At 40.8% G+C, this 24,300-nt stretch overlaps 1 protein-coding gene across 1 annotated transcript in view; it reads right to left on the minus strand.

Moving 5' to 3' along the window:
- Myo10 (myosin X) overlaps window positions 1–24,300 on the minus strand; it is a 205,172-nt gene that overhangs the window by 126,426 nt on the left and 54,446 nt on the right. The gene's annotated exons all lie outside the window — the stretch shown is intronic.

Here is a 24,300-nt window from a genome sequence, read left to right on the forward strand (position 1 = left end):
TGAAAAGTTCTTTGCAGTATTTCTAAGGGAAGCAATTATTTGACAGTTGCTATCAGGTATTTCTAAAAGACGTTAGTTTAAGCACTAACAATTCTTTGGGAAACACAGAAATTACAAATCTATAGTTCATTTCTCTGTGTATTTCTGCAATTGCTATGTAACAGCTAAGAAACTAGGTAAGTCCTTAGAAAGTAATTTGGCTTTCCCAAAAGATGTTTTATATTGGGTCATACAGTAATTTCAAAGCTTCAGTAAGGTTCAACAATTAAGTATTAATAATTTAAGTTTTAGTTTCAATAGTTCAAATATTATATAAATTCTTCTTTATTCCATATATATTCCATGTATCTGTTTGAAGACTGGAACATCAATGTTTAGAAAATATTGCTGGCCAACATGCCCTCTCAACCAAGACATATAACTCATTATCTATTGGCTAAACAGATCCATGTTCAGAGTTTTAAAAAATTTGTTTCATTGTCAACCTATATTCCTTAAAATTCCCAACAGCAGCAATGAGTGCTACATACACACTGCTGCTTGTACATCAAGAGACTCTGATACAGTAGGCTTGATTATTGAGTTTAACATGTATTTGTGAAGACCTGCTCAGTGATCTTTTATCATAATTGATCTGGTATAGGATGAACCACACACAGCAAGTTAAGCCCCATCAGTTGACCAAAGCTTGACCAGCCCCCAAACCACAAATGTGGCAAAACTGTTGGATTATGGAATTCTCCATATTTACTCATTTACTAGTTGGTAGAGTTTTGTATTTGTTGGTTTGTGTGTTTTTTGTGGTGCTGGCCATCATACCTGGGGCCTTGGGTTCTATCTCTGAACTACATATCCAGGCCCTACCAGTTAGTAGATTTTATGCTACTTTAATTGCAATCATCATTTAAGTAAAACAAAAATGCCAACAGGTTTTTTTTTTTAAAAAAAAGGAAAGATGTAAGCAACATGAAAAACATAAAACATACAGCCTTCCCAAGTATACACTCACATACACAACAATTTTCTGAAATATTTGCAGAAATTTTAAATTGGAAATTATATATTTAAAAAGCAACTAGCTACCTACATGGCTAACAAATGGCATGTTTTTGCAAAAGTGAATAACACACCAAGAATTGCAAAAATACCAACCCAATGGTTTTCCTGAGTCGTGAGAAGTGGCATGTTTTATATTTCTGGAGAAAAATAAAAGCTTTACTTGTGGCATTTCTGCCACATGAACCATAAAAGTTGGTCACAACCAGTCCTGAGAAAGTGCTTGAGGCCAAAGCGGGGATCCACCCATCTCTCCTGAGCAAGAGCCATCTCATCAGCTGCTCCTTGGGCTCGGACCTCCACCAGCAGAATGAGGCAGCACTGGTGGCCCCACCTCAGGGCAAGGGGCCAACCTGCCATGTGAGCACTCAGGCTGGGCAGAGGCCTGGGGCTGCAGCAGAGTGTAGGGTAGAGTGTGCCACGTCCAGAAAAACAAGTATTAAAGCAAAAGACACAAGGACATTCCAGAATGAAGAAACACATGACCTTTCATTTTGAGTCATAAATACCATGGAAGAAAGTTAAAGAAATAGAAACTCAGGCCAAGAGTAAAAGTAGTCCTAAGGCAACCAACAAAATTTCAGATGTTAAGCAATTACACCCCTCTGACCTTCCCAGCTTGCCACATCCCTGGGACACCCATCTAGGCAGGAATTCCAGAAACATGACGGTTGGACAGGGTGGCTGTGTCTTCTATAGAAAGTGACGATGAGGTGGGGCAGTGGCAGAACCGGCCTGGCCCCGTCAACTTCTGGCCAGCTGAGGAGTGGAAAGGAGGAACTGTACCACCTCCCAGGTCTCACCTCACTCTGCAAGCTCAAAGCACAACTCAACTCGCCTCCAACACTTTCTTCCAGAAAAGAAGACAGGGCACCAAAGCCAGCACAACTATCTTCTACCCAAGGCTCTGTAGATTCACTGTCACCAAGTCTTTCCTAATGTTGACAAAACTGTGCCTATCAGTTTCTTACTGAGTATGTGAAGCAATCCAGAATTTAAAGACAGAAATTATTTAGAATATTAAAAATTTTAGCTATAGATAAGATCATATTGATGATGCTTTCTGGAAATAATCATATATACCCTACAATACTTAGTGTGTGTGTCTCTCTCTCTCACATGCACACATGCAATGATAACTTTATGTTATATGTAAATATTTTCTTTTCTTTTTAATGTACCAGAAAGAGCAAGACAGTGCCACCATGAGTCCAAATGAATAGCTCAGAGCTGGGTACAGTTACTGAAAAGAAAAAAAAAAAAATGCTGTGATCTGTAAACAGAGTCCCCATCTTCTGTGTACAAAATGTGGGCACATGACCGTTCTAGAAGTGGGAAAATCAAAAACAAACAAAAAACTCCAACTCTTCATTCTTGTGACTTCTGGATCATGTTGAGAGATAGAAAAAATAGGAGGCTATAAACAGAAAAAAATTTAAAAGCATATGTCAAGATATAGAGTTGCAGCTGATAAGAAAAAAGAAATGAAAAAGTAGAGGAAAAAATGTATTTGTGAAGGAAAGGAAGGATGATCATCCACCCAGAAATGGGTTAACATTGCTAAAGATCTTGGAACAGTATCTGGCACATATAAATGTTCAAAAATTTAAAAATTCAGAAATTCCATTCAAACCAGGCAGCTAGGGACAGAGCTTACATTTCAATTCAGGGGAAGGAAGTGAAAAACAAGCATCCAAGTAAATACTCAGCATCACTGATCCACTGACGGTAATGAATGTCTACAACCTGTAAATGAGGGGGAGAAAGGACAAGGCCGACCAAAGGGACTTATTTTACATCAGGTGTTTGGGGACAGCCTCACTGACAGGTGAACATCAAAAGAGAAAAGCTACCAAGGTAAGGGACACAATGTGCCCCTGCATTCTGGTGTCTTAATGCATTACCGGTTGAATGAACAACTGATTTAATTTGGAAAGATTTCAAAGGATTAATAAGACCCACAATCCTATTCAAGAAGTTTTAAAGAGAACCTCTTGAACTATCAAAAGTCACTTCTATGTGTAACAATTAATGGAGTACGAGTTGTGCAAGATTATTCCCAAGCAGCAGAGAAGAAACTTCCCAGTTTCAAGAATGAGGTTCTTTTAAACAGGACTGTTTCTAGAAGAAATGACAGCCACAATGCAATAATAAGATGTATTTCTAAAACCCAACTCAGAATAAGCTGAGTTACTTCAAGGGAGCAAATACCAGGAAAAATGCTATGTGTTTAAAAAATGAGCCAAATGTGGAAGATTCATAGACAGGAAATCAACTTAGGGGAAATCAACTTAGAGCAGTTTGGAACAAACGGCTCTTGTTATAGAATTATAAACCACTGGTCACAAGATGAACTGGGTTTGTGTGGGGGCAGAACAGAGGTGACCAATCAACACTAATGGGGAAAAGAAAAAGAAAAAGAAAAAAAAACCTCAGAGATTTGACCAACCATAGGTCCACTGCTGCATAAAAAATGAAAAGGTATGGAGTCAACTAATCAGTAAAACAGCTTTTATCTTTAACCGTAGAACAGTACAAATATTTCAAGGAAGCCCCTACCTGCTTGTACAGTCTTTATAACATACAGACATTTACAGATTTCTTTTACTGCAATTCATCAGGAGCTTTCAGACATAAAACCTAACTTTCCCAACTGAGGATAAGTAGAAATGAGAAAAAGCCTGACATGATCAACAGAGGGGACACAGGACATTCTCAGTCATGGCAACATCACCTGACGTTAGCCTAAAATTTGTGTTAGAGCGGTGGTTCTCGATTTCGCTCCCCAAGCACATCTGGCAGTGTCGGGAAACATTTTTGGTTGTCACAGCCTAGGGGAGAGGACATGGGTGCCAGTGGTACCCTGGGCAGGGGGAGGAATGCTGCCAAACATCAAGCTATGACCCAGAAGTGCCAAGCGTGAGGTACGATGGTCCAGAAATGCCTGACGTGCCAGAAAACCACATGTCCACCCAGGTATCAGAAAACGTGCAGCAGTGAGCCAGAGCCCATGAGCAAACTCTTCCTAACACACAGAAGTACGTGTTTAAAAAAAATCAAAGAGATAAAAACAGTGAACAGAGGCCAATAAAATCAGCATGGCGGTACCATATAATTCAGCGTTTTATTATTCTTCACAGGACCCAGGCTAAGAAGGGTGAGGGTGAGGGTGGTGATTTCCACACACTGGGATTTGCTAACTGGGATTTTCATTAGCATTTTCTAACTATACTGCCTTGTGGTCCAGCAATACTGTCCGTTCCATCTCTGCTCCTGGGAATTGTCCCCCTGCTCTTTCCTGCCCGGATCCTCACACCTCCTCCTGTGTCTGGACTGCTGTCACCCTGCTACTCTCCTTCAGGTCTCAGCTCAAATGACATCTTCGTGGCCAACACTGAGACACTGACTGGAGGACACCCTGCCCAGCCCTGCTCCAGCTGTCTTCATAGCTCCTTTGCAGTTCCTGAGGGCTTACCCACCACCTGGCTTCAAAATCATCACCTAATCCTTCCATGCTAAACATTCTGGGTCAGGATCTTTCAAACTCTTCTGACCACAGTTATGTTTTTCCATTGTAAACTATTGTAGAGTCTCATCAGTTTCATAAAAGCAACACTTGTCCTCACCATCTCTTGAGAAGATGCTGTTGCCATTCTCTTGAATCTCCCTGTTCCCAGAACTCTGGGCCAAATAATCCTCTATTGTTAACATATCACCCAGTCTCAAGTACCTTGTTATACCAACAGAAAACAGATAACAATGTTTGATGCTTCCCCATATTTACTACCTATTTCATTTATTTTAAATGCTGGAGGTGATCTACACTGATTTATACCTCCCTACTACAAGGGTGAGAACCTTGACTATCTTGTCTCCCAGTGCTCAGCCTTAGCCCACTATACACTCAATACATTCTGAGTAATGGCCCTGGCCCTCAAAATGGGTTTAATGTGTATGAAGCGGCAGAAGGAGATAAGGAGCAATCATAGCCTTGGAAATCACATTGACCTGGACTCATTTCCCCTTAATACATGCTATTACTCAAGGGCAAGGAGCATGTGTCCTCATTTCTCCAACTCTTGATTTTCCCCATCTCTAAAATAAGGATGATGATGATGATGGTAAGAATACCTAACTCATAGAATCCATGTGAAGACTAAAGAAAATAATACAGGCAAAAGTCATAGTGACTGGTACCCAATGAGAACTCATCAGAAGTAGCTACTGGGCTGGGGATGAGGCTCAATGGCAGAGCACTTGCCTAGCATGTGAGAGGCCCTGGGTTCAATCCCAATTACAGTGGGGAAGACAGCTATTCCTATGGGGACACAAGGAAAGGAACAACGTAGAGTATCCCATAGGGAAATAATCCAGAGTTTAGGGAGTAGAGGAGCCCAGGCTGCAGATGAGGGCCTGAACACCAGCTTGCTGGAGGAGAGGATGAGCAATAGGGCAAGAGCTGCATTCAGCCTATATTTTTGATGACAGCCTTGCCTGTAAGACACCTGGTGAAAAACTCTTTGAACATAACACTTGCTTCCCCCATTTTCATCCCTCTGCACAAATTTGGCTGGTCTTGTTTAGATTTTCCTTGAAATTCTACCTGGCTTCAGGGGATGCATCTCCTAAATTTCCTTCTTTCTCTTATGTATTGGCTCAGTAATTCAGGAACCAAAGTAGTGACTGGCGACAGAGGTCATTAGCCATCTGCCTCCTGACACATGGCTAGCATGAGCTCCTCGAGTGGAGCTTCACGGGCTCTGCGCTGCCAGTGGCTGGCATGTGCTCTCCCCAGCTCCGCGATGACAGTGGGCTCTCCGCACCTGTGCACTCTGGGTCCTCAGATTCAACCAACCACAGATGTGGGATATCCAGGGGGTAAGTGTCTGTATTTGTTGTTATTCCCTAAACAATCAGTGTAATAATTATTTGCGCATTTACATTTGGTATTGTATTTGGTATTATGGTAATTTAGAGATGATTTAAAGTATATGGGAGGATACCCCTGGGTTACAGGTAATTTACATGCTATTTTATCTAAGGGATTTGAGCATCCACAGGTTTTCATATCCTAAGGGCAGTGGTCCTAGAACCAACTGCCAGGGGATGCCAGGTGGGGACTGCATTCTCCATAAATGCACACTGTTGTGTTTCTTTGCAACCAAGGTCTAGAATGACAACCCAAGGATTGTGAGTCCAGACTACGAAGGCATCAGTTGGCCTAACTGAAACTCTTCCTCGGCCCATTGCTTTTGCTGCTGCCTCAGGAGACTGAGGACACTATTTGAGGGATGAACGTGTAAAGTCCACTAGAAAGTGAAATCTCATCAAAAGCAAACTGATACTGGTCCACCCCCAGGGTGCAGGGGAAAGCAATAGCAGTGCCCTGCGTTCAGCTCCACCCCATCAGAGACTCAGCACCCTAGTTGTCATGGCATAGGGGGTTACAACTATCTTTATATAAATGAATATTCTGAAACTTTGCTAGAAAACCAACTTCCAAATATAGATAAAACAATAAAACAAAAATTGTTTTCAATTTTTTTTTTTTTTCAGTACGGGGGACTGAACTGAGGGTCTCATGCATGGTAGGCAACCACTCTACCACTGAGCTGCATCCCCAGTACTTTTTATTTTGAGACAGATCTCACTAAATTGTCTAGGCTGACCTTGAACTTGTGATCCTCCTGCCTGAGCCTCTGGAGGAGCTGGATTATAGGTGTGCACCACCACGCCCAGCGTAGTGAGGTTAAGTCAATTCAATTGTCATCAGGTTTTCAGCACCCCATGCATCATCTGGTACCAAAACAAATTAAGGAAGTGGGCCAGGCAGAAGAAATGGGCACTTACATGCATTGGCTGCTTACACTGGGTACACTGATTATGGTACCTCATTTGGTCCACAGAAGGGGAAGAAACACTGTTGCTAAATTTTTTAAGGATGAATTCACAGAGGATCAGATAAGTTGGGGAACTTGCCCAATAGCACATAGCACGGGGAAGCATTCCTGGGAGTCTTAAAAAGGCATGCATGGTGAAGTCATACCTGTGAGGGTCAAAAGACACCTTTGAATTCCTGCTCAATTCAGTAACTGAGGGACACCTGTTGAATTCCAGCTCTGCCAACTATCTGCTGTGAGCCACTGAGCACATTCTCAGCCTGAGATGATCTTCAAGTGTATACAACGAAGCAGCCTGTCTCCAGGGCCAGACGCTGAGATCAGAGCTATGAGGGTAGGCTTCCCCCAGAGCCTGCCTACTTCTCCCTCCATTTTTGTGGGTTGTTCCTTTCTTCTGTAAGGCCAAATTACATTTCTTTATGTTCAAAAAGAAAATCATATTTAATTTTTAAGAAGAATCTACTGTGCAAAGAAAATCACCCCTGTTGGTGCCCGCTATCCTAAGACGTTTACTCTAGAGCTTTCTTGTAGCTCTTACCACCACGCAGGCCAACTCTTCCAACAAGGAAGATGTTCAAACCATTAAGCCAGTCTCTCCACGCCGATCTGTTTAGTATGCAGAAAAAGATCACTGCACAAAAATGTCTTTTCATTAGAGTGATACTAAAATAAGTTTGTGATATATTTGTACTACACGCCCACAAAGTACAATCCTAGGTTTATTTTATAAAACGCGGACGCACACACGCAGGCGCCTCCACACTTGGGCATTGATTCTGGATAAATGAAAACTTACGTTTGCACGAAAACTTGCACATGAGTGTTCCTAGCAGCTCTATTTATAATAGCCCAAAGCTGGAAAAAGCCAGTCCCAGAAGTTTATTTACATGCTGTGGGGCTCCATTGCCATAATAGTCTCAAAATGACAAAATTACCAAGAATGAAGAACAGATTAGAGGTTTCTGGGGTTCAGGAGGGTAATGAGTGTGGCTCTATGAGGGCCACAGGAGGGTCCCTGCACTCATGAGACTGTGTATCTCGACTGTACCCCTGTTGACATCCTGGAGTGAGACTGGGCTCTTCAAAACACTATTACTGGGGGCAACTGTGTGCAGGGGATCTTTATTATTGCCTACAAATAAATGTAGATCTAAAATTTTATCAAAACAAAAAGTTAAATTTAAAAAATTAAAAAAAAATGCACATGAACAAAAGACTGAAAGGAAATAGATCAGAACTCCACTAATGGGTGCAAGCTTATAGGTGTTTTCCATTTTGCTTTTTACACTTTTCCTATGACTCTCCCCATATTCTCAAACTTCATCACATTTCTAGGAAAAAAGTGTCCAATCAACATCACCATTCGTGAATACACTGGATAAGTTAAAAATATATATATATATATATATATATATATATTAATATTTATTTTTTAGTTTTAGGTGGTCACAATATCTTTATTTTACTTTTATGGGGTGCTGAGGACCAAACCCAGTGCCTCGTGCATGCTAGGTGAGCACTCTACCACTGAGCCACGACCTCAGCCCTGGAATCAATATATTTTTGAAACATGAACATGTAGAACAGCTTTCAAAGAAAACAAGGGAAATTTCCCCAAATGCCACCACCTGAAGGGGCTTTTCCTGGAGCATGTGCAGTCTCATCCCTGAGAGCCTCTCCTAGAACAGGCAGGGATGGGAACCAGCTCCACACTGGCTAGACATTTGGTGAACAAGCTCTCGTTCCTGAGGCTCCTTGCTCCTCTCCGGAGACTGGTCCTACTAATTCTAAGTGTCATCCTGGTCACAAGCCCAGACCACTTCACATCACACAGAGCTATAACATGAATCTGAACTCTCCCCTCCAATAATTCCAACCCCACCTGAATGTTTCACAAGCATTAAAAACAAAGACACGCCTGTAATCCCAGGACTCTGGAGGCTGAGGCAGGAGGATCCCAAGTTCGAGGCCAGATGAGGCAAATTAGGGAGACCCTATCTCAAAAAATAAAAAGAGCTGGGGATGTGGCCCGAGGTAGGGTGTCCCTGGGTTCAATTCCCAGCAATTAAAAAACAAGAGTTCCCCATGCTTACTTTCAGAGTCCCTTACTGTTGACTCCTCAAGCTGGCAACCAATCAACCTAAGATCCTGTCCCCCACCTTGCTGGTCCCCACATCTGCTTTCCAACACCTGGAGATCGGAGAGCCCACCCCACTGGAATCCACCCGTTCTCCCCTTCCTGGGTCCTCAATGGCTTCATCTGGGCAGAATTCATTTCAGTGCCCCTACATTCTGTGGCATGGATCCAGGGTTTCTCAAATTAAGAATTCAAGATACGTTCATTTTTAATTTTTAATTTTAATGACATTAAAAAAATCTAGTTCTGATGTTGATTTCTCTTGGTGCTGATAATTTAAAAGGTATTTTTAGAGTCGAGACTTTGGTTTCTTTAGTTGGTGTTTCTCAAATAGGATCTGCTGGAATCTTTACTCCTTAAAAAAGCAAACTGCTCAAGCTGGAGGCACGTGGGCTGGGGGCCAAGCAATCTTCACTGTGACAGCCCCTCCACGCCCCTCAGGGACAGTGATAAAACACTGGCCCTTCCCTGTGAGAAGAGAGTGAGATCACATACGAAGGAGCACCGGCTAGGAACTCAAATCCCTAACTCATGAGCAATTTACCCTGGTCATTCCAGGACTGCAATTCTTCCACGGTTGTTTCCAGTGGCTTCCAAGATAAAGTATCGATTCCTCAGCATGATTTCCCTCCAGTGTCCTTCCTGAGCAGCTCTGGCCACTCCTCCTAAATGGACTCCAGTTTTATCAGATTGACCTGGAGTCCTTGGAGAGTTAACTCTGCTGAGGTCATTCCTTCCTTGACTGGCCACGTCCTCCTGGTCACTGCTCTTCACCACGCCCTGCCTGAGCCAGAGCACTTGTCTCCACAACCCCTGCTGTCACTCACTATACTACATTTTGTCACTTACTATACTACCTCGTCTAGTCATCAGGGTGACAGTTCACATGTCAAAGTGGCCGATTCCCCTGAGCTCCCTGATAAGGATCTGGGGCTGCATCTGGGCTGATGGGAAGGGGGGGCAAGAAGGAATCATGGTGTCCATACCCAGTAGGGGTATGAACAACTGCTGCTCATTGTACTGGACCCATCCGCGAGGACCAGGACGCATCTCATGAAGACCAGGTCCTCATTGCTTCATCAAGTACCTGGTCCCAATGGCTGCTTGGAAACTTCTGCTAAAGGGATGGCCATCAGCTGCCCATCTATGGTGCCACCACCATTTAGTGAGGACCTTCAAGTTGTCATCCAGAGCCTAACTCCAAAGACTTTGTCCTAAGTCAACATTTTTCATGTACTGTCTGCCTTGAAAATCTTAAACTGAAATAATAGCATAGTAATTCCTTGGGGGCTCTTTGAAATGGAAAAGGCGTAGCTGAGCCAAATAGGCACATATCTCTTGAGTTTTAAAACAGAGTCAAAATCAATGTTTATGAATCCTAGTTTTATGCATTATGTTTTCTCCAGGGTCACTCATGTCAAACAAATACCTTTCCACGTGGCAAGTAAGAATCAGGAGCTCAAGTAGAGACACCACGGAGGTATTTATCAATCTAGTGAACAAAAATAGAATCTGAATGATTCCAGATTGCAAACTGAAACCAAGTCATTTTTTGGCGGTTTATTTGGTAAAAGATGAACAAAGAGGGCAAGAGGTCAGCTTGGCTCAAACTAGTGTACAAAGACTAGAAGAAAACATACCATCCAGAAGGTAATCAGAAAGTTCAGAGACAAAGCACAACAGTTTAGAACATGAAATAATTATCTCACCACACTTTCCCTATTACTATACCTCACCTCCACCGCCAAGGAAATCTGCAGAGATGGAGAAAAACCCTACTTGAATCACTGAAAGGAAGAGGGAAGGGCAGAGGCCAGAAAGAGAAAAAGGTCACTAAATAAGGAGGGCAAAGATTAGGGGGGGGAAAAAAGCACTCTTAATAATATTAGAAAAAAATAATAACATGCATTGAGTTTTCCCAGTCCATAGAGCACAAGCAAAATTAGAGGACAAAATACCCCTGATGTCATAAGGAGTCCCTGTTTGTCTCTAAATGTCTATGCAGAGAAACACTGTAAAAGTCCCGCACATCCTGTACCAGAAATCTGTACCTACTATCTAAAAGCCAGAGTATTTGAGAGTTAGAGAAACCAATGGGAGTCTAGTTGAAACCTTCCAGAGAGCCAACCAAGGTCATGAGTGATAAACATGACCATGGTTTGGTCAATATCGTCATTCTTTACATAGTTTCCCATCCCCGCTGAGCTTCCCAAAAGCAGAGTTTGAAGCTCCTGCCTTTCAGGTGATATGCTTCATGACACCACGTTTCTTCACATTTCCATTTTCTAGTGCCAATGGATCAAAACACAGGGGTTTTTTGTTTGTTTGTTTGTTTTTAAGGAACAATGGGCTCTTATACTCTGTCCCTCACTACCAAATGGTGAGTGCTCCCATAGAACAGATCCTCCCCCTGCTGCTGCAGACACCAGCTGTCATCCACGCAATGGCTACTCCCACTTGCATTATCCACCCCCACACCTGCAATGTTCTGAGTCTGCCCTCATCAACCTGGTGCTACCCCCATCCACTTCCCAGAGGCAAAGACACCAGAGAAGGCCAAACCCAGACACTCCTTGACCACACATGTGATGAGAAGATGGCCGGATGGAAACTGACGAAGAATATGGTGGCAAAATGCACCAAGTGATACAGCCCTCACCTCGTGGACATCTGAGAATTGAGAAAAGGGCATGCGCTCAGAGCAGCCGACTCTCAGATGCTTAGGATTCCTTAGATAAGAGTGAATAAGTGCACATCATTTTAATTACAATATAGATATTTTTGAAAATAAAAAAATTAACTGTTCTCTTGACAGTTACATATACCTCTTTGAAAAGTACATGGGTTGACACATGGCAGGTGGAAATGTGAAGTGGTCCTGATGATCTGGAGAATAATCTGGCATTTCCCCAAAGTATTAAACAGTACTACCACAGGCAAAGGGCCTAGTGATTCCATGTCTAGATAGAGATACCCAAGAACATTTCCACACAAAAAGCTGAAGACAAATGTTCAAACCAGCATTATTCCATTAGCCCAAAGGTGGAAATAACCCAAGCATCCATTAAGAGATGAGTGATTAAACAACATGGTATATCTGCACAATGGAATGTTACCCAGCTACAAAGGGAAAGACACGCTGATACACGTTGTAACAAAGATGAACCTTGAAAACATGCTAGGTGAAAGAGGGCAGACACAAAATGCCACATATTATATGATTATACGAAATGTCCAAAACAAGCAAATCCAAAGAGGCAGATTAGTGATTGGCAGGGCCTGGGGGGGAGGGTTAGGGACAGACTGCTTGCGTGTCAGGGTTTCCTTCAGGGCGATGAAAACGTTCTAAAATTGTGTCGATGACTGCATAACTCCGTGAATATACTAAAAAACCTCCTTAAATATACTATAAAGAGAGAAATTCTGTGGCATGTGATTTATAACTCAAGAAAGCTGTTGCTTTTAAAACACACCCAAGGCAGGCCCTTAGCACAGAAGTGAACACATTAGTGCCAGGCAAAGGATGGGCTGACCTGTACATGAAGAAGGAAGCACTGCTCTGACATCTCCAGTCACGCTTCCTAATGGCAGATTGCAACACGGCAATTAAAAAGAAAGGAAAAAGCAGAAGGGCTTAAGCATACCTGTCCTATGAAATTCTCTGGTCTACAATTCACTAGTAACACTGAGTTCTTTCAGATTTTAGATGGCCTCATGAAAAAAATGCTATCATTCTAGCACTAACCATTACCAGGAACAGAGCTGCTACTAGTATGGCTGGGCACAGTGGCATATTTCCAGCGACTTGAGAGGCTGAAGCAAGAGGATCACAAGTTTGAGGCCAGCCTCCACAACTTAAGACTGTCTCAAAATAAAAATGGTTGGGATATAGTTCAGTGGTAGAGCATCCCTTGGCTCGATCCCCAGTACTGAAAATAGATAGATAGATAAATAGATAGATAGATAGATAGACAGACAGACAGACAGATAGATAAAACAAACATTCAGAAGCTGTAGATATGCAAAACCATAAAGACAAATTCAGAAACAAATATTCGGAAATAATGCATGTTTTCAAATGAACTCAATTTTAAAGTTGTTAAAGCCTTTTCACTGTGTGAAAAGAGCTGAGGCATTAAGGATAATTATTTTGTGAGTTGAGCTAAGCTACTTAAGAGAGAGAGTATTTCTGCACAAAAGGTCAGAACACTGTACTAACAACTAGAACAATTTTGTTAAGTCGGCTAAACCTCAATGGAAGATTTTCTACACTTTTAGAAAAATGGCTTCATATTTAATACTGACACCAAAATGTGTTTGTGCAAATTTAATACTCTTTACATTATGCATCAAACAAGCATCAAATGGCAAAACTAGAGATTAATTTTCATTAGAAAATTCTTCTATTTTTCACCATTTTGCCAAGAGAGAAAGGACAGTATGTTTCCATGAGTTCCACAGACCATCAAATGCACGAGCCCACAAGCCTGCAACGCTAATACCTAATTCGGGCTCTCCTCCAACACAGCCAAGCTCAACTTGAACTTTTAACAATGGAAGCTGACTTCTGTGCCAACTTTTCTTACACACTGTTTTTCATTAATAAGCTTTTCTGTCAGTGTGTCTAATAATAAAGCCCATGATCTCTTCGTCCTAACCTCATTATTCTAGATTCTGGAGGACGGGGGGCTTGGAATTTTTTGAGCATTCTAGTTTAAGCTCCCCACACTCTACACAGCCATGACATTCCCTGCTGAGATGAGCACAATATCTGATAACTAGACAAAAAAGGACTCAATCACAGAAGGCATGAGACACTAGCCTTGGGGGAGGAGGATGGAAGAAGTGGGGGTAGGATCGAATAATAAACAGAAAAGCAGGTGCAAAGTATATCCTTACCTTCTCAGTAAAAGCATAACCTTAGTAAGGGGTATCTTAGAGAAAACCCTTTGCACATAAAAACACTTTGGATAATGGGCCCTAGAACTGTTGAAGTATAATTTCTGACTCTCATGTTGGAGGTTAAAGTTGCCTCTTACCCACCTTTTGCTCAAAGCTCTTTTCTTCAAAATGTACTGACTCTGTACCCAGGGATATGCAAAAGCTGAGGAAGTAGATAAATAAGAAATGCTGCTGCAATGCATCAGGGGAAGGAGCGGATGGGGAAACTGATCTTTCAAGTGCCCTTAAGAGGTACTGCAGAGAAAGCCCACAGGCTCCGGGCAGAGGCCAGCTCCACCAGAGAAATGTGGTCCCCGTCAGCCCTGGGTCCCAACCAGCCCTGTCACTAGGCGAATATGTGACTGACACATGTCACTGTACTTCTGGGAGCCCTTCTTTCTCTAATTGTGCAAAGAATACCCTCTTCCCTAGCTCACAAAGCTGCTGGAAGCATCAGACAAGTGGTCAGGACACGCAGGACTAAGGACTTTGGAAGTGCAGGCTGCTGCCAAGATATGACTCTGTTCCTATTTGCTACAGCCCACTGGTTCCATCATGTCACAGTGTGTTTCCTTGGAAATCCTGCTGCAGATTCTGGTTTCTCTTGCTCTGCTTCTTCCCTGAGCCCTGGGTCACACATTCACCCTGCCTTGTTTGGCAGCCAGGTGACACCACACCCATCTAGCCTGGTCTAGCACTGACCTCCACACACCCTGGATTGTTCCATGGGCTCTTTCTTAAAGTGTGCGCCCCACCCCACTCTCACCTTTGAACTTTCTATGGCAGTGACTGAAATGCTGTGACTTATATGTGCATATAAATGACTATATACACAATTATGCACAAATATCTATATATAAACATAGATACATGTCATTGTGGCAATTCTTATTTGTATAATCTAGCCAATACCTATGCTATATCTATCAATCAGCCCTCTGGAAGATGCTGTTCTTATCCTTATTTAATAAATGAGAAAATTGGGCATACCAAATAGCTTAAGGAACTTGTCTGAAGTTATATTTGTTAATATGTGGCAGGCATGACTAGAAGCCAAATGATCATCTATGAGTATGCCAATGTGCATGCCTCGGGGTGCCATCAGCATATGCTCCATTCTCCTGCTTCGGATATGTTTTGTTTGCATCCATAAGGTCCTGGACTCCCTTGTCTAATTTTCTAACTGAAACTAACTCAATCACTCTTGCCTGTCCATTGCTAAAAATCAAGTAAACAATATTTTCAAATTGCATTAATTATTTGTACAACATGTCAAGTACTTGGCAATGGGTAAATTAAAGACAGATTTAAAAAAAAAAAAAAAAAAAAGAGGGGAAACAGTCATGGGAAGTGGACAGTTAACACTTAACCAAAAATCCTCTAAGTCTTCTGAAGTTCATTAATACCCAAACTGGTTTGCACAAGTTGACCTAGGAAGGTTAAGCAAGGACACCAATAAGTAAATAGTAATGACGAGATTACATAAGAACTTCAAACACTTGACCATATGACTTCATTTTAATTTATCCCAATACACCCAAAGACTGGCAAAGAAACAGGGAGAAATGGGCATGAGTTAGTCACTCAACCAGCTCAGCTGCTGACCAGCTAGTCACTTTTTCTCCCTTCCGTTGCCCCCATAAACATGAAGAACTCAATCCGTTTTCCAATCTGGATTTCCTTGAGTACCCCTGAATTTATTCTCTCTAATCATGACACTAGAAATTACTTTCTTTCCAAGAAATTTTGGCTACTTTTTTTCCCTTTGAATAATTAATCCTTCGCCCAACTCAGAGCTGATAATGGAGCTGTGTGGATTTTATATAAACCACAGAAAAAATATACATTTCACTACACTCAGGTTCATGTTTCACTTACACAGACCTTCAGCTTTAGTGTAGTGAGGAAAGTGGAACAGAGATCAATGATTCTTGAAAATAATGATTACATTCAATGACTTTAAAATTTGTCCCCTTTTACTTTCTCCAAGAATGTGTCTTAACTGTCTCTCCTTGTTTTAATAGGAGAGAAACAAAGAAAACAGCAAACATAGTTATAAAAGTAATTACAGTAAAAACTAGAAATGTTTTTAAATGAAGCAAGAAAACTCAATCAATCTTTCTGCTAGTTAAATTCACCTACCAAAACTGAATGCCTGGTTGTCTCTCCCAAAGGTGGCCTTGTAGCACACTAGGACACAAAAATGGCATAAACTGGATTCTAGTACCTAATCCACACTTGACTGCTAATTCTAAGCGTCACCTTGTGCACTGGTTTTTGTCCTTACAATGAATGTCAATACAACTTTGAAAGTAGGTAACAGTTCAAGCACCATTAAGAACAAGCACTGTATTGCCTACACGGGTCTCAATCAAGAGTTTTCAAATCAAAGTGTGTGAAACTCTTACAAGTCTCACAGAAACCAGTTAGGAAATGAAGGAATTCTGCTTACTTCTCCTTATATTGCCTATAAAACATGTAAATTCTCCAGTAAGATTTTATTCACATAAAGGAATTACAGATATATTTCATGTGTGTGTATGTGTATCTATCTATATAAATATATCTGATTTAAGTTATTGATATATGATTTAAATTATTATGTTAGCCAAACCTGTAATTGACACTTTAATTTGATGTGTTAAAATGATCAAAAAACTTATCTTTAAGTGAAGGGAACAGAATAAAGTGGCTGTACAGAATTAAACCTCTCCCTCAAAGAAGGCCCAGGAACAAGGGGTTTAAATAGGTAATAGAGCCCCATTGTTGAATTATCTGCAGAATTTCCAAACCCTTAACCCAGACTAACTTTCAGTAGCCAAAGGGGAAATGTAAGACAATAGAGTTATTCATAAAGTTTGACTTCTTCAATTTAAAAAGCTGTCCCTTATTCTGAGATTATGTCCTTCCTGTTTGGGGTAATGTTAAAATTGTCTTTAAAAAGTAAAATGACAGAAATAGTAATCAAATGCCCTTACCTGACAAAACGAAAGACAGGACAAGTCTATGTTGTCTCCTAGAATTTCTTGCGGCAGGAATCCAAGGGCCTGGGAACCAGGGGGTTACAGTACCCAGGTGCTGAAGAGTATCGAATGCTGACTGACCTTGGCCAACTCCTTTCACCGGCTGGATATTAATTGTTTTCAAAGTGAAATGAGGCCAAACAGAAAGACAAGGTACAGGCAGACTAATTATAACATTACTGTCATTAAGTATCATAGGACTAAACAGGATTTGGATGAAATTTCCTTCACGCCAAACTTTCTGCGACATTAAAAACCACCCTGAAGTCATTCAAGGGGGACAGTCATTTCTGGGTGTGAGATAGAAATGGTCTAGAATGGACCTGCCAAGTCTCGTCTCTTCTTTCCTACCTACTCCCAAGCATAAAGGTTAATACCTGGTTCTATTACCTAAGTCTATTATCATAAAAAGAAAGTCTCCCAAATTTTGGTCATTCACGAAAAAACACCAGTTTCATTCATTTATTTCCAAAACACCAGTTTCATTCATTTATTTTGTCTGGTTCTTTGCTGGCAGAAGTATTTAGAACAGGGTTGAGAGAAGCTGGTGGTCATGGACCATCTCCATCAGCAACAGCATGGTGGGTATTAAAAGGTGGGGAGGAGCATCATCATTATGTAGGATCCACCTTTGGGGTGATGAATGATGATACATGACAAGCGCAGAGTTTTTGCAAGAGCAGGCACATCCCTAAGCACTCATACACTCCTTCCCCACTCCTCAGGCCAACCTGGAACATATTACTATCACCATTTCACAGAGTCACAGACAGAAACACCATAAGTTTTTTAAAAATAGTATAATATTCAAATGGAACTTACATGAGATTCATCCTAGAGAAACGATGTTGGTATTGGCTGGTTGTCATTGGTCACAACAGCCCAAATGCAAATGGTAACCACAAAAAAAGAATCATTATGGAATCTAGAACATCCCAAAGGGAATGCATGTTACTGAGCACCAATTTTATAAATGGTTTCTCTTGCTGTTGAGGAACATGATTAAACAAAGACTTGAACATGTTTCTTTACTATAGAAATTATGATTAAATGCAGCTCTAAATTTCTTTTTTAAAAAAAGAATATAATAAAGTGGCATTTCCTGGACTTAATTTAAGCCATCTCTCACCTACTTCTTCCATCATTTAGGATTTGTGTTTTCTGGTAAAGTCTTTGGGAAAAACCTGGGGTTGATCCCTACCAGTTGCTTACAGAAAGGCCAGTCTGAACCAGACAACTCAAGAAGCTGGTATCCATCTACCTGACTGACACTGCTGGTGCCAGTGACCATCAAGGGCAAGGCTGCTGCTGCCTTAGGGCTTAGTCCTCAGGTGTGGACCAGAGCCCCTCCAAGGGTAGCAGTACAACTTGTGGGCATGTGAGTGTTTTCAACTACACTTAGAAATACGAATATTACTCAGGAAGGCTAAAATAATAGCAATTACAAAAGCATCAAATAATTCCTTATTTGAATCAATTATTTTAAAAGTATTTTCCCCTTCCATTTTATTAACCAAAAAACCATTTCAGTCCTTTATCTGCACATCAGCGGCATTTAGTGATTACTGCGATCTAATCTGCTGCTGGACAAAAAGAAGAGATTTAATCCCCTTTCCCCAGTGTAATATATTTTTTGGCAATATAATAGCTTTTCCACGGGTAACTAAAAATATATTTAAAAGATAACCTCTAGACACAATCTTAAGAGTAACAGATTCACTGAGAGTCAGTTATAACTAAATGTTTATTAAAGATAAAATCTTGGCCTATGCTCCCAGAATAAAGGATGTACCTATAAAAGCATGGGTTAGCAAAGAAATGTAAGGGAGAATTAGGAGAATACATTTAGAGATTGTCGCAGGGCTTTGTGGTTGGGATTATCCCACAACATTTCTCCCACTTTACATTAACATAACACCAAAGTATTTCACCATTCTACATTCTTTTCTTGTATACGTTGAAATCAAATCCTAGTTGCAAGATTCAGACATAAGCTAAACATCTGTCCAAAAGACCAGATTAACAGCAAATTTGGGGAAACATCCAAATGGTGCTAAATAAATGTTCTTATTTCAGAGGATACTTGTTCACAAAATATTTCAACTAGTAAACTTAGTCATGAAAAAAAGTGATTTTTTTTTTGTCCTTTCCCAGCTTGGTTTGAAATCTTTTCAACATTTCAAAGTAGCTAAAATATATGCCAACACATACAAAAGAAATTAAGATGGCAGGCTGCATACATCTGCTTTGACCCAAAAACAAAAGCCGTTTTGCTCTGTCTCTAGAGCCAGTGTAATAAAAGCACGAAAAGCCCAGATGGCTTAGATTTTCTTCACACAAAGTAACTGAGAAGGCTGACATTTAAACTATTTATTCAGAGCTGGGAGTGTAGCTCAGTGCTTGCGTGAGGCCCTTGGGTTCACTCTCCTGGCACTGCCCACCCCCCCCAACAAAAAAAGTGACACTGAACTATTTATTTAGCAAGTCTATCCTTGTGGCAGTGTTAGACCCAGAATCAATGAGACAAAGGAATACTTTTAGATAAGTAAAAAATTAATTGGTCTATACTAATATCACTAATAATCAGTCTCCTCTGATAGTGCAGGAAAACTGTCTTCATGAGAGAGCACCTACATCCATTCATTGTTTCTTATTTTTTTAGGCTTCATATACAAATCCAACAGACCAACCTCCAGCTGTTGACATATTTTTAAAAATAATTTTTGATAGAAAAAAAATTCTTAGTTAAAGAGAACAAGATCTGAAATGGACACTGGTATGGAGAAACAGCAGAAGAAAGGACCTACATAAGTGAGCTGGAGTGACGTCCATTCAGATGCCTTAAGGGCGTCCTTTGAAAAGTTTGGGTGGGTGGAGGGCAAATGTTTCACTTGGGTTTTTCCTGTCATATAAAATGGCTTTAGTACTAGACAGCAGAAGACATAAAAACTTCATTCCTACCCCAGGGTGCATTTTACATTTCTGAACTTGGAAGAATTTAAAAAGTGGCCACTGGTGTCCTGGTGATTTTTGTTGTCATTGCTCTTCCCCTGCCTGAGTTTATGCTTTTTAAGAAAAAGTTACAGGGGCTGGGGTTGTGGCTCAGAGGTAGAGTGCTCACCTAGCACGTGTGAGGCACCAGGTTCAATCCTCAGCACCACATAAAGTAAAATAAAGACATTGTGTCCGTCTATAACTAAGAAATAAATACAAAAAAAGAAAAGAAAAAGTTACAAGTAAACCTAGAGCAGTGGCCTAGGAATCCCAACCCCAGTTACTAAGCTTTGGTTCATAGTTGGCAAGTCAGGTCTCTGGAATGACGGATCCTGAAACTGCTTCTGTTGGTGCAACAGAGACGGGGTGTCAACAGGTATTTATAAGTGACATTTTAAGTCATGTGCTTGTCATGAGGATCAGAACAAAGTGAATCTAAAGAAACTATGTTATGAGCTGTGGAGAATTCTGTGCCTGTCAGGCTCAGGAAACACTTCCACACACAGGATCTCATTTTGGTGCTAAGGGGTAAAGTGGGGACAGGAACCTTTGGAGACTTCCGATTTCCAAAACCCATGACTGTGGTTTCTCTTTAGTTTGGTATAATGGAAAATTACACCAAACAAGGCAAATTTTAAAAATAGTTTCAATTTGTATGTAAATGTGTGATTTAACTAGTTAATTTAGTTGAAGAAATCAGGAAAATTTGCTGATTACCAGTTAGGAGGAATGGATGATGGAAGGACAGATACACTGAAAAAACCAATGAAAACAAAACCTATATATAACTTTAGGGAGATCAAGAGGGTAAGACAACTGGAAGCACTGGTTTTTAAAGTCACAAAGTAACAAAAGTACAGAGTCTAGGTCACCTGTGATGTCGACTGCTGTCTATGTACATGGACTTCATCGTGGGTATTTAGGAAAAGTCCTCTCTGTGAATATGTAAATTAACTCGTTGATCAGTCAGGTTGTCATTTTCAATTTTTATCCTAAATGCACTCATTCGGAAGAGTTTACCATGCACCATGTGCAAAAAAACTAACTGGGTCTCAAAAAAGACTAGCTGGACCTCATTCTCCTCAAGCAGAGGTGGCCTGCTAACGTTAAATGAGGCCCGTCCATCAGTGAGAAGCTGTCTTTCCTCTCGATTCTTCCATTTTCTCTCATGTGACCTTGATTAACGCTCTCTGTTCCAAGTCTAGTCACACGTAAAATAACACAGCCAAATTAAATGATCTGGAAAGTCTTTTCCTCCTCAAATCCCTGGGTTTCACAAATAGCCAATAAATAAAAGCTTGAATTAAAATGACCCGTAAACCTCCTAGGACCTGCTTCCAGGAATTCCTCGAAAGCCCTTGCCAAGCCGCTGTCCAGAAGCCGAGGTGTAAGAGCAGTAAACTCTGCTCCTGGAGACCAGGGAGGGTGGGACGAGAAATGAAATGGAAATGACGCTGCCCTACACCTGACATAAGCCAGCGCTAGCACCACGGAAAAGAAAACCTCAAGAGTCCACTGTAAAAAAAATAAAAATAAAAATATTATCAGACAAGGATCTTATCATGTCCTTCTCTTCTTAAAGCTCCACCTTCTCTTTAAAAATTGTTCCACTCTGCAATGTTCCCGGATAAATGTCCAAGCAACCTGCAGTGGTCACTGTGTATCCCTTTGAGGTTAAGATCATAACAATCTTCCCCATGCAGAAAGCTTTCCTGACAATCTCTCACCTGCCTGGGCACAAGAGGCAGGAGGGAAATGGTCCCTGGCAGCCTTTGGGGGTATATCTATGGCATGACTAATTTCCCAGACAGAAGAGAGCTGTCTATTTTCAAAGGCTGTCACCCATCTGCTGTGTGGAGCTGTCCTCTGTACTTGATCCTCAGCATCAGTGCCTCCTCTGTGCTACCTCTTATCCAGGATGACATCCATTCATCCTGGGGGAGACAGTAGCAGCTACACACTCTACACGAAAGAGAATACATCAAACCTCTTTAATGAACCCCAAACCTCTTCCTGACTTAATACCATTTTCTGGGCTTCTTCTATAGAGACCATCTCTTAAGACTTACTGATCTGTCAGTTTTCTCAGAACTATGAAAAAAATGTGTCTATTTTTCTCTGTTCTTAAGGGAAATGGTGATTTTAAATTTGTACAATCAAGATATCCTTACTTTCAGAAATATTAAAATGGGACCCATTATGAAGCCCACAAGAATTGGCTATGTATGTATGTCTAACCATTCTTCCATGTTTATCTTTTTTCTTAGGTTTAAAAGACTATTTCTTTTAAATAAAATGTTGCATATCCATACAATAGGATATTATTGAGCAGTAAAAAAGGAATAAGGAACTGATATAGGCTGTAAGATGAGTGATGCTTGAAAACATTAAGACAACTCAGAGAAGCCACACACACACCAAAAAAAATCTCATATTGCAAGGTATCTTTTCTTCTTTTTTTTGCTAGGGATCAAACCCAGGGCTATAAGTATACCAGGCAAGTGCTCCACCAGTGGATTATACTCCCTGCTCTAAAAGTTCACACACTGCATGATTCTACTCAAGGAAATGTCAAGAACAGGCAGAGCTGTGGAAGACGGCTGCCTAGGTCTGGAGGGATGATACTGGGTAGGCTGGGGATGACAGTCTAGGGGTAATGAAAATATCCAAAACTTTACTGCAGTGATTACTACATGATTCTTTGAATACACTAAAAGCCACTGAACTGTACATGTGAAGTGGATGAATTACATGGGATATGAATTATATTGCAAAAAAGTGCTTAAATTTTAAAAAAAACAACTTTTCATTTCATACCACAGTTCCAACTTACGGAAAAAAGTTTTATGAAAGGAAGTTTTTAACTAATGGAATCCTAAGTGCTAAAAAGTGGCTTTAGCCACTTATTGCTCTTTTAACATTTGCTCCAGGAACATCTATGAACTATTTTAAAATCTCCATCAAAGAGAGCAATGAGCCAATAATGGATATTCTGAATGTAATGAATACTCTTCTCATAAGGCAAGAATCATTTTATATCATATTTACATCATTGCAAAAATGTCACAAACAGGTGTCGTCCAAAATAAGTGTGGGGTTTTGGATGCCGACTATTGCCCCCTCCAGCAATGTCTATAAGGAACACCATACTATTTTCCGAGGCAAGTTAAAGTTCTTTGATGAAGCATAGTAAGAGAGAAGAATAAATATTTTAAATGAGCTATGTTCAAATTTTAACTCTAAATATATTTTATATCACTTTAAAAATAAAGCTAAAGTTAAAATCACTGCAATTTCAATCTCCCTAGTCTACACTGCTTGGGGAAGGAAATTAGGTTAATCGGACAGGATTTGTCCTTTACAAAGGCATGCTGGCAACATTCCCTGGAGGCGTGGTCTCTTTTGAGTCCTTTGTTACAAAAGCTTCCTGAAACTGGGGACAGCATATGTTCCAAGCCATTGTCACAGGAATGACTGTCTCTGGGCTCAGCCAGTTAACATCTGTCATTAGCTCTGTTTGCAAGAGCAAAAGCAGATGCTTGGAGTTAGACACTGTGAACTCTGACATGGCAGGAAGATGGATCCATTTCAGAACAGAGGATCATTCCAGGAGAATGAAATACTTGCTGAATTCTCAAGGGTGAGCTACCCGGTTACCCTCACTGGAAGACTCAGGAATACTATTAATTATTTCAAAATTACTCCAAGAACCATTTGGAACACCCAAACAGCAGCTATATTAAAGAACTGACTTTACCCTCTGAAATGAAGCCACTGCATTTGAAGTTTCTAACACAGGCCTTGTGCTGAATTTATAAATGTAATATTAAAGTATTATATGAGATTGCACAAGACCTGTTATAAAGTCTTCATCTAAGAAAACCCTTTGAGGATGCTTTTGTCCTTCAAAAATACATTGGAATAATCAAAATATCTCACCCACTGCAATGTATATTTCAGCCATTTCATCTTAAACAATCTTGGAAATGTATGGACAGAGATTTATGCAGAATCTCTGAAGAAAGAACTCTTCAAATAGAGTAATTCCTTAGAATAGTTTAAAGTCATTGATGAACCATCAGAGCAAAACAAGAGCTGAGTCTGATCCTACAGAGGGGCTCTCTTGAACTAGGGAGTCTTGCTCCTAGGTTCTGATGGGGCAGGGACCAGGTGAGACATGATGGCTGGGATGAACCCACTCTAGGGGGTCATGCAGGGCTCTGAGCCAGTGTCTTTTACATTTCCTACC

Source organism: Ictidomys tridecemlineatus, chromosome 1 (genome assembly GCF_052094955.1).
Source record: "Ictidomys tridecemlineatus isolate mIctTri1 chromosome 1, mIctTri1.hap1, whole genome shotgun sequence".
Taxonomy (NCBI): domain Eukaryota; kingdom Metazoa; phylum Chordata; class Mammalia; order Rodentia; family Sciuridae; genus Ictidomys; species Ictidomys tridecemlineatus.